This window comes from Pelodiscus sinensis, chromosome 2 (genome assembly GCF_049634645.1).
Source record: "Pelodiscus sinensis isolate JC-2024 chromosome 2, ASM4963464v1, whole genome shotgun sequence".
Classification (NCBI taxonomy): Eukaryota; Metazoa; Chordata; order Testudines; family Trionychidae; genus Pelodiscus; species Pelodiscus sinensis.
The window spans coordinates 147242488-147253151 of record NC_134712.1 but is presented as its reverse complement, the minus strand read 5'-3'; the positions used below and the strand labels follow the sequence as shown (position 1 = coordinate 147253151).

The window sequence follows — 10664 nt, the reverse complement described above, 5'->3', positions numbered from 1 at the left end:
CTGCTTTATAAGCAACACAGGTCACTGAGGGTGCGTCTACAAAGCAGGGCTTAACTCAAGATAAGATATGAAAATTGAGCTATGTCAACTGTGTAGTTTATTTCAAAATAGCTTATTTCAAAATTGGGAGAATCTACACAACACTTATTTCAAAATAGAGCACTCTTCCTCAGACTTCCCTTACTTCTCGTACAATGAGGTTTACGGGAGTTGGAGTAAGAAGTCCTCCAGTCTGACAGTATTTCAACATTATTCAAAATAACTGCCTGCTGTTATTTTGAAATAATTGCCTGTGGACTAAAGGTGCATCTATACTGCACCGTTTTTCGTGAATAACAGTCATTATTCCAGAAAAACAATACTAGCATCCACACTGCAATTGCGTTATTTTGAAAGAAAGTCAAAATAAAGGACAGCTTTTTCCGATGCCAGTAAACCTCATTCCATGAGGAATAATGCCTCTTCCAAAAAAGCTTTTTCGGAAGATGTATGTGGACACTCCACTGCTGCTATGTCGAAATAGCTCCTCACCAGAGCCATTCTAAAGTTATTCCTCCGCAGTGCCTTCTGTGGCTCTAAATTGAGGCCGCACGTCCACCTTAGGGGAGCCTGTCTCAGACTAATTTTGAGGCTGCCCTGTACTGTGGATGCTGTATTTCAAAATAAGCTTTTCTGGAAGATATCTTCCAGAATAGCTTATTCCGAAAGAAGCTTGCCGTGTAGACATACTCTAAGTTATTTCAAAGTAATGTTGCTGTGTAGACGTACTGCAAGAGTACATTCTCCCTGCGCTCCACTCACTTCTATTGAACATCAAATAGCAGTAGAAAGTGGAGAACTCAAAGAAGCGGCAGAGCAAGGAGGGGAAGAGATGAGGCTACCACAGCACAGGAATAACTCTTCTATCTACCAAGCTACCTCACCTCACAGAGAATTTGACTCCCCACAACAAATCTTTTCCTTAGAAATTCTGGATTTGTCAACCCTAGTCACGACTTCCACATATGCTGGCATTAGAGTATTCAGCTATTGGCTGGCTCATGGCTATGGAATTGACTCCAGCAGGAATGGAGAATGTGCATGAATTTCTGCAACTTCCAACCTAAATGCAAAGCTCACTTTTTCACCTAGCCATTCCCAAGCAGTGATAATTATTTGGGCGAACTGAATGATTTCTTGTTGTTCGTTATTTATTTGTACACCTTGGAAACACCAGAGCAATGCTAGATGCTGCCCACACAAATATGAAGGAATAACCCTTGCTCTGAGTAACTCACAATACTCTCTGGTAGTCATTAAAAACAGTCAGATATTCATTATTTGTTGTGCTTCAGCATCAATAAGTGATCCTAAGTCCCCCTGTATTCACCTCCTACATACTATTGTAATGATCATGGTATCATTTGAAAATGATTCACTGATCATTGACAAGTATCAGAAGGGTAGCTCTGTCAGTCTGTATCCACAAAAGCAATGAAGAGTCCTGTGGCACCTTGTAGTGGGACAGCTGCCCCCGCTGCGGTGGAAAGGGGTTAAAGCAGGCTGGAGGGAGCAAAGCCCCAGCCAGTCAGGGATTGGTTTGTAGGGAGCCAACTAGAGGGCAGCTGTTTACAACAAAGCCTGTTTACAAGGAGCTGCTTAGCAGAGCAGAGGGTAGTTGGGGCCTGACCTGCAAGGGTACCGGACTGGTTCCCAGGAAAAGAGAAGCACCTTGGACAGAGCTGTGAGAGCTAAGGGCAGCTAAAGAGGGAGGCTCCAGCCTGCTATGCCCCTCCCCCCACACACATCCCTCCCAGCTGTGGCCTTGATACAAGGGCCAAATAGATGCAAAAGGTCACAGGGAAGTGGCCCAGGGAGTGGGAGGTAGTAGAGGGAAGAGGAGAAGGGCATGACAAAGGTGCAGCCAGAGTGTTCCACGAGGAGTAACAGTTAATCCAAACTAAGGACTTAGTTCGGATTAACTTTAAACTGCTGCATGTAGCCACGGGTAATTCGTTCTAACTAAGGGGGATTTAAAAATGGCAGCCGGATGGGAACATGCAAATAAAGCCCAGGATATTTAAATCCCAGGCTTCATTTGCAACTCTGGTTCCCTATTTGCCTACCTAGCTCGAATTAATGAGCTAGTGTCGACATACCCCAACAGACAAGATACTGACCCGAAGAGATGCCCAGGCTGAGAACTGGGCTAATTCCTGGAGTAACCAGCAAGAGGCACCATGGCAGTGAGTCTAACCCTGTTACACACCTTAAAAACTAACAAGTTTATTTGGACATAAGCTTTCATGGGCAAAAATGCACTTGAACTTTGCATCTGACAAAGTGGGTTTTTGCCCTTGAATACGTATGCCCAAATAAATCAGTTAGTTTTTAAGGTGCCACAGGACTCCTTGTTGTTTTCACTGATCATTATTATTATTATTGCATAACATATCCACGGTGTGTATAAAGAGTTAAGGATACATGCTAGAAAGATGACTGAAATATTTTAAACAGATATACCTTAGACAAAGGAAAGAGTATTTTATTCTCAATCAGCCTGGTCTTCAAAGACAATGGCAATGAAGGTCCATTTTTACATATCAGGAAAACAAATCTATTAAGCTGACAAGTGGGGAAAGAATCCTTCACCACCCAAATCCATATTGCCTTCCTCATAGCTTGAATAAACTTTAATTTGAGGATTAAACCTGAAAAGAATGCATTTCAAAGCTTTACTGGTCTATAAAAAAGGAAGGTGAAGGTTAGTTACTAAACCTCAAGTGATAAGCAATTTAATCAACTGATCGTATACAATATTGCTGTATTATAAAAATGTACAGATATCTTTAATGAAAAATGATACACTGGTGATTAATATTATTAAAAATCATATATTAACACTAACTGAGAAATATGGATATTTAATTATTTTATGTTTTAAAGTCTGGCTAGTTTCCCTCCCAGACACTATGGCCACTATTTACCTGTTTCTTGTGCAAATTAAGCATGGTGAAATCAAAACAACGAAATCTCTAATTACATACAAATCAACAAGAGATTAAGTCTACCACATAAGAAAGTCATTGAACTTTGGAAGATATAAGGAGACAGAAACCACATTTTGCATTCATCACTAGACACAAGATATCACTAATCACAGGGAAACAAAGCTTTGGAAAGATGACAAAGATGGATCCTTAAACTATGGGGTGTGCTGAAGAACATAAATGAGAAATCCACTCAGACAAAAATCTGTCACGTAGGTAAACAAGTAAACCAATAAACATTAGTTGAAGGCCCTGATGGAAAAATCAGCCATGGCTAGGAAGAAAGAAGATCAGTAAGAGGAACTGTCTTGAACAAAGCCTATACTTTGCTAGAGTAAGTTTTAGACTTTTACATGTGTGTTTTCACTTTTATTTGCTTGTAACCCTTTCTAATTGTAGTCCTTTTATTTAACATCACTTAACCTCTGTCCTGTTAATAATAAATGTATTATTTTTACTACAAACCAACTCAGTGCTCTGTTTAAAGGGAAGAGTGTATTTGCCCCAGTTAAAATTAATAAACTGTATGAGCTTTGTGTCTTTGGAGGAAGAAAGAGTTACTCACCTTGTGCAGTAACGGTTGTTCTTCGAGATGTGTCCCCGTGGGTGCTCCACTCTGGGTGCTGGTGCGTCCTCGCGCCGGCGACCGGAGACTTTTCTAGCTGTTTCTGCCGCGGCGCGCAGGCGCCGTGGCGCCCTCTAGTGTTGTTCGAACTGAAGGGCGCCTGCGCACGCGCGGCACCTCCGTTCCTTCTCTACCCACCAGAGCATCAGGCTCCAAGCAGGGGAAGGAGGGAGGGTAGTGGAGCACCCACGGGGACACATCTCGAAGAACAACCGTTACTGCACAAGGTGAGTAACTCTTTCTTCTCCTTCGAGTGGTCCCCGTGGGTGCTCCACTCTGGGTGACTACACAGCAGTTGTCGGCTCGCGGAGGTGGGTTTGGAGCCGTGTGGTAGTAACTGTAGACAGCACTGCTTGCCCAACCGCCATAGAAGATGCTATCGAGGTGGAGAGAGCATAGTGTTGTGCAAAGGAATGGTCGGATGACCAGGTAGCGGCGTTGCAAATGTCTTGTAATGGTACATTATGGAGAAAAGCGGTCGTGGCAGCCACTGCTCTAGTGGAATGAGCTGTGATAAGTCCAGGTAAATCTTTGTTATATAAAGTATAAGAGGTCTTGATGCATGATGTAATCCATTTAGAGATTCTTTGAGATGAGACTGCTTGTCCCTTAGATCTGTCCGCGTATGAGATGAAGAGTCTAGGCGAGGCCCGCCATGGTCTCGTGCGATCTATGTAAAACGCCAAAGCTCGTCGGACGTCGAGAGTGTGCCACACGGCGTGGGACGGTTCAGTGTGTGGTTTAGGAAAGAATGCAGGTACGTGTATGGGTTCATTCACGTGGAAGGGAGAGAGTACTTTGGGTAGGAACTTAGGGTGGGGTCTAAGTACCACCCTGTCCTGTAAAAACACGGTATATGGGGGGTCAGCCATCAGAGCTGCAAGCTCACTCACCCTCCTACTGGAGGTGATGGCGACTAGGAAAGCCACCTTCATCGACAAATGAGAGAACGAGCAGGTTGCTATCGGCTCGAACGGGGGTTTTGTGAGGCTTTTGAGGACATGGTTGAGGTCCCAAATGGGGACTGGCGGACGAACCGAAGGAAAGGTGTTCTGCAGGCCTTTGAAGAAGCGCTTGGTTATTGGGTCAGCGAGGAAAGAAGAGCTTGGAGGGTGATGGTGGAAAGCTGCTATGGCTGCGGCATGGACCTTAATAGTACTAAGTGCTAGACCGGAATGTTTCAGAGAGAGTAAGTAGTCCAATAAGTCATGTATTGGAGCAAGGTGTGGTGGGTCTGCATGAGTCTGAGCGTACCATAGGGAAAAACGCATCCACTTGTAGCGGTAGGTCTTCCTAGTAGAGCGTCTGCGACTATTAATTAATATGTCTTACTTGTTCTGAGCAGGCAGTTTCGGCATCATGGAGCCATGAAGGAGCCAAGCGTGGAGCTTCAGCCTGGTGATGTCCGGGTGAAGGGTTTGACCGTGATCTTGTGAGAGGAGGTCGCAGCGTGGAGGGAAGGGATACGGTTCTGCTATCATCATTTTGAGGAGGTAAGGATACCATGTTCGTCTGGGCCAAGCAGGTGCCACCAAAATCACGCGTGCCTGACTCAATCTGATCTTGTCTAGGACTCTGTGCAGAAGTGGGAGGGGGGGAAAGGCGTAGAGGAGGGAGGCGTTCCATGCGATGGAAAGGGCGTCTCCGAGGGAATTCCTGCCCAGGGCTCCCCTGGAGCAGTAGAGGTGGCACTTGCGATTGTTCTTTGTAGCGAAAAGGTCCACTTCTGGATGGCCCCAAAGACGGAAGATCGGTGTGAGGGCGCGTTTGTCGATCTCCCACTCGTGCTGGTCCATGAATGTGCGACTTAAGGTGTCTGCTGTGACATTGAGTATTCCGGGAAGGTATACTGCAGAGGGGGTGACCCCATGGGATAGGCACCAGGTCCAAAATTTGGTGGCTTCCGAGCATAGAGAAGGGGAGCGAGCGCCACCCTGACGGTTGATGTAATACATGCATGTGGTATTGTCCATCATAATGGTGATGGTCTTGTGAGCTATGTGCTGAGTGAAATGCTGGCATGCGTATCTGACTGCCCGTAGCTCGAGAATGTTGATGTGGAGTGCTTGCTCTACGAATGACCATTTGCCTTGGGCTGTGATGGTTCCCAGATGAGCCCCCCATCCCATGAGTGATGCGTCTGTTATGAGTGTTAGAGTAGACGCTGGACGTTGAAAGGGGACACCGTGTAGCATGTTTCGAGGGGTTGTCCACCAGAGCATGGAATTGATAACGTGAGGTGGGATCGCAACATGCTTGCTCATTTGGTCTCTGAAAGGTTTGTATACCGTAGCGAGCCAGGACTGAAGGGGCCTCATGTGGAGTCTGGCGAGATTGACGACGTAAGTCGTAGAAGCCATGTGCCCTAGGATTTTGAGGCAATGGCGGATCGTGACAGTAGGTGCCGCCTGTGTTGCTCGGACAAGGTCGCATATCGTTGCGAACCTGTAATCGGGAAGAGTGGCCCTTGCTGTGATTGTATCGAGGAGGGCGCCTATGAATTCCAGTTTCTGTGTGGGACGCAAAGTGGATTTTGCGTAATTTATGTGGAACCCGAGACTGAGTAGGAGGTCTATTGTGGTGTCTGTCATGGCCTTTGCTTCTTGGAAAGACGCAGCTTTTATGAGGCAATCGTCCAGGTATGGAAATATTATGATGCCTTGGCGTCGGAGAAAGGCCATTACGACTGATAGGGTCTTGGAGAATACCCTGGGAGCCGTAGAAAGGCCAAACGGGAGTACTCTGTATTGGTAATGTTGGGTACCCACTATAAATCGTAGAAAGCGTCTGTGAGCAGGATGAATTGTAATATGGAAGTACGCGTCTTGAAGGTCGAGAGCCGAAAGCCAATCGTGTTGGTCGAGAGAGGGAATGATAGTTGAAAGGGTAACCATCTTGAAACGGTGGTATGCGATGTATTTGTTGAGGCGCCTGAGATCTAAAATGGGACGCCAGCCTCCTGTCTTCTTCTGGGTTAGGAAGTACGTCGAGTAGAATCCCCGGCCGCGGAATTGTGTTGGTACGTGTTCTACTGCGCCCAGTTGAATGAGGCGTGAGACTTCCTGTAGGAGTGCGGTTTCGTGAGAGGGGTCCCTGAAAGAGGGAAGGGTAGGAGGGTGGTTGGGCGGGGTAGAGGTAAAGGGGATGACGTAGCCAGACTGGACTAGATTCAAAACCCACTTGTCCGAGGTAATGAGGGACCATTGGTGGAAAAAGGCTCAGAGGGGGTAGTGAAATTGTAGGGTAGCTATCGGGAGGGTCGACGGATTGGCCTCCTGGCTCTCGACCAGGCCTTCAAACCTGCTGCTTGCCAGCCGGGGGATGAGGTGTGGCATGTTGCTGTTGACGCTGAGGTCTACGGCGAAGTGGTCTTTGTTTACGGAAATCGTATTTGGGCTGTTGACGGAATGGTTCCCTGGGCCGTTGGTAAGGCTGATATCTATTCCTTCTAAAAGGAGGAGTGTACATTCCTAGAGTTCTAAGGGTTGTACGGGAGTCCTTCATAGAATGTAGCACCTCATCGGTCTTGGATGCAAATAGATTGGTGCGATCAAAGGGTAAATCCTCGACCTTTTGTTGAAGGTCCCTAGGGACACCAGAAGGTTGTAGCCATGACATTCGGCGTAGGACTATTGCGGAGGCTGTAATTCGAGCCGCAGTGTCTGCCACGTCCATGGCTGACTGTAAAGCTGTGCGTGAAATGGCCAGGCCCTCCTGCATAATGCTACGGAGGGTTGGGCGTTTATGCTCCGGGAGATGTTGAAGAAGGTCCTGGAGCTTCGCGTAATTGGCATTATCATAGTCTGCCAGCATAGCGGTATAATTGGCCGCTCTAAGGAGTAGTGTGGAAGAAGAATAGACCTTTCGGCCCATAATGTCCACCTTTTTGTGATCCCTGTCTTGTGGGGTTGATCTTAAATTAGGCTGTTTACCCTTGTGTCGGACCGAATCTACTACCAGGGAGTTAGGGGGTGGATGGGTGAACAGAAAGTCCATATCCTTGGGAGCGATAAAATATTTGCGGTCTACTCTCTTGTTTGTTGGTGTAATGGACGCTGGCGTTTGCCAAATGTTGTTGGCTGGGTCCATAATAGCCTCATCCATCGGGATGGCGATTCTGGTAGCTGTGGGGGGTTGAAGTGAGCGGAGAAGTCGATATTGTTTGACCTGGACCTCCTGAAGATCTTTTTCTTGAGCTAGTGCAACTCGTTTAAAGAGCTCTTGAAACTTTTTAGTGTCATCTCCCGACGGTGGGGCATCAGTGGTGACCGCTTCGTCTGGGGAGGAAGAGGAGTTATGCATCGGAGATCTGGTCTCGCCGTCAGAAAGTGAATCATGGCCATCTGAAGGAGCAGGAGAGTTTGGCTCTGTAGCTGATGTGGTAGCAGGAGGAGAGGCTGGAGGTGGCCTAGAGACTGTAGATGAGGGTCGGTGGTGAGACCTCTTTGGGTGTGGACTCCACGGTTGCCATTGTGTGGCGTATGGTGGTGGTGGATATGGATATTGGTGTGGATACCATTGGTGCGGGGGGGGAGGGTATGTGTACTGAACCGCAGGCATTTGCCAGGATGGAAGTCTTTGAGACGGGCTGGAATGTTGTGACGAGAATCTGCTTCTAGGTTCGGTTCCGATGCCACTAGCTGAAGAATGGTGTGATCTGGTAGAATGGATGGAGGAAGTCGGGGATGGCGGTGCCGACGAGGTGTGACTCCGCACCGGGGATCGGTACCGACTTCGGCTGTGAGAGGGTGCCGAGCGGTGCGGTTTCGGCGGTGATGTCGGTGCCGACGTACCTCTCTGCACCGAGGTTTTACTGGACAGGCTTTCGGTGCGGGCTTTCTTCGGTGCAGGGCCCGGTGCCGTTAGGTGTTGTTTCGGTACCGAGCGCTCCATAGACGGTGCCGTCGGAGCCGATGACGGCTTAGGTGCCGAGGCGGCCGGTGCCGTTGCCTTTTGATTCGGCTCAGAATGAGCTCTCTTATGCGGTGCCTGCGTCTTAGACCGCGGGGCACCGGAGGTTCCCGGCATGTCCACAGTGCTCACCGGCGATCCTGAGGACATAGCTGAGGCCGGAGGGAGAGCAGATTTTGGTGTCGCCGAGGAAGAATGGGTAGGAGGCTGATCTTTCTCCATACCCTTAGCTTGCTGAGGCGAGTCGTCTGAGGAGGGACGGAGCGACTTCTCGTATAAGAGAGTCGTGAGTCTGTTGGCTCTGTCACGTCGCGCTCTGGCTGTTAGCTTAGAGCAGTGCTGGCACTTCTGCGTCTGGTGTGCCTCCCCCAGACACTTAATGCACGCAGAGTGTCCGTCGGACGCCGGCATGGCGTCCCGACATGATTCGCAGCGCTTAAAGCCCGGCGAGCCGGGCATGAAGGGCTGGGGAACAAGCGGCGAACCGCAACCGGGGAAAAACTTTTTTTTTTTTTTTTTTTTTTTTTTGGTTTAACTGGTTGGGGGGGGTCTAAGAACTTGGATAATGAGGAAAGAGGGGGGTAAAAACGAAAATTTTTAACTGTTTTCCTCTGACAGATTTGGCAGAGAGAGAGCTCCGTCTGCTGCCGAGGACGGTAGAGAAGGAACTGAGGAGCCGCGCGCGCGCAGGCGCCCTTCAGTTCGAACAACACTAGAGGGCGCCACGGCGCCTGCGCGCCGCGGCAGAAACAGCTAGAAAAGTCTCCGGTCGCCGGCGCGAGGACGCACCAGCACCCAGAGTGGAGCACCCACGGGGACCACTCGAAGGAGAACTAACTATTATTCCTCTAAAATGTCCAGGAGATGGCTAGACATAGAGCACCCAGTTTTGGAAAAAACTGAGGGGGGGTGTGTCAGGACATATCTCCTCTATGGGCTGGATTGATGGGCAGCAATCAATACAGTGGGGGTCAAATTTATCATATCTAGTATAGACATGATAAATCAACCACTGAGCCCTCTCACATTGGCTCCACCAAAATGAGCAGAATAAGAAGAGTTGATGAGGGAGCATCATCACTTCATTGGTTGTAATCAAGGCTAGAGACAAGCTTGAGTGGGATTTAAGACAGGGATCTAAGTTGCTGGACCAGGGCAGTCTAACACAGACACTTCAGAGTGTGGGCTGCATGCTTGTAATACTGCATATTGCATCCAGTTCTGGGGGCCCCCAGTATAGAAAGGATGAGGACACATTGGAAAGGGCCCAGCGGAAGGCAACCAAAATGATTAGGGGGCTGGAGTACATGACCTATGAGGGCTGAGAGATTTGGGCTTATTTAGTCTTCAGAAGAAAAGAGTGAGGGGAGATTTGATAGCAGCCTTCAACTTCCTGAAGGGAGGTTCCAAAGAAGATGGAGAGAGGCTGTTCTCAGTAGTGATGGATGGCAAAACAAAGAGCAATGGTCTCAAGTTACAGTGGGGAAGGTCTAGGTTGGATATTAGGAAAAACTATTTCACTAGGAGGGTGGTGAAGCACTGGAATGGGTTACCTAGACAGGTGGTGGAATCTTCATCCCTAGAAGTTTTTAAGTCCCTGCTTGACAAAGCCCTAGCTGGGGTTGGTCCTGCTTTGGAAAGGGGGCTGGACTCAATGACCTCCTGAGGTCTCTTCCAGACCTAGGATTCTATGATTATATTATTCTATGTAAGCATCTCAGACTAGGAGCTACAGCTGCAAAACATTGTAAGGCCTCCAAGGTTATTGGGCAAGTGGTGACAACCCTTCAATGGTCTGTACTGCTCCCCAAATACAGTAACAGTACCTATAGGTCACTATCTGCCATTTGTTACCTTACCCATTCTTGTGGCAAGAAAAATCCTTTTGGCTTCTAAGTAGTTGCAAGTGAGTACTTTGAAAAATCAAGTAAGTGATTATCAAAACAAATGTCAGTAGTTCCCTTCTGATAAATGTTCTACATACATAAACCAGGATTATTTGTGAAGTTCAAGAAACTAAGATGATTATTTGAAGGCCACATATTAAATCTGTGGGGAGTTTAAAACATTTAATAATTTATCTCAACCATCCTCGCTCT

General features: G+C 47.8%; 1 long non-coding RNA gene across 1 annotated transcript; it reads left to right on the top strand.

Moving 5' to 3' along the window:
• Positions 1 to 4255: 4255 nt before the first annotated feature.
• Positions 4256 to 9403, top strand: LOC142827233 (uncharacterized). The gene is made up of 3 exons (XR_012901829.1): positions 4256 to 4411; positions 5000 to 5147; positions 9184 to 9403. It is a non-coding gene; the product is annotated as an uncharacterized LOC142827233 (long non-coding RNA).
• The last annotated feature ends 1261 nt before the right edge of the window (positions 9404 to 10664 follow it).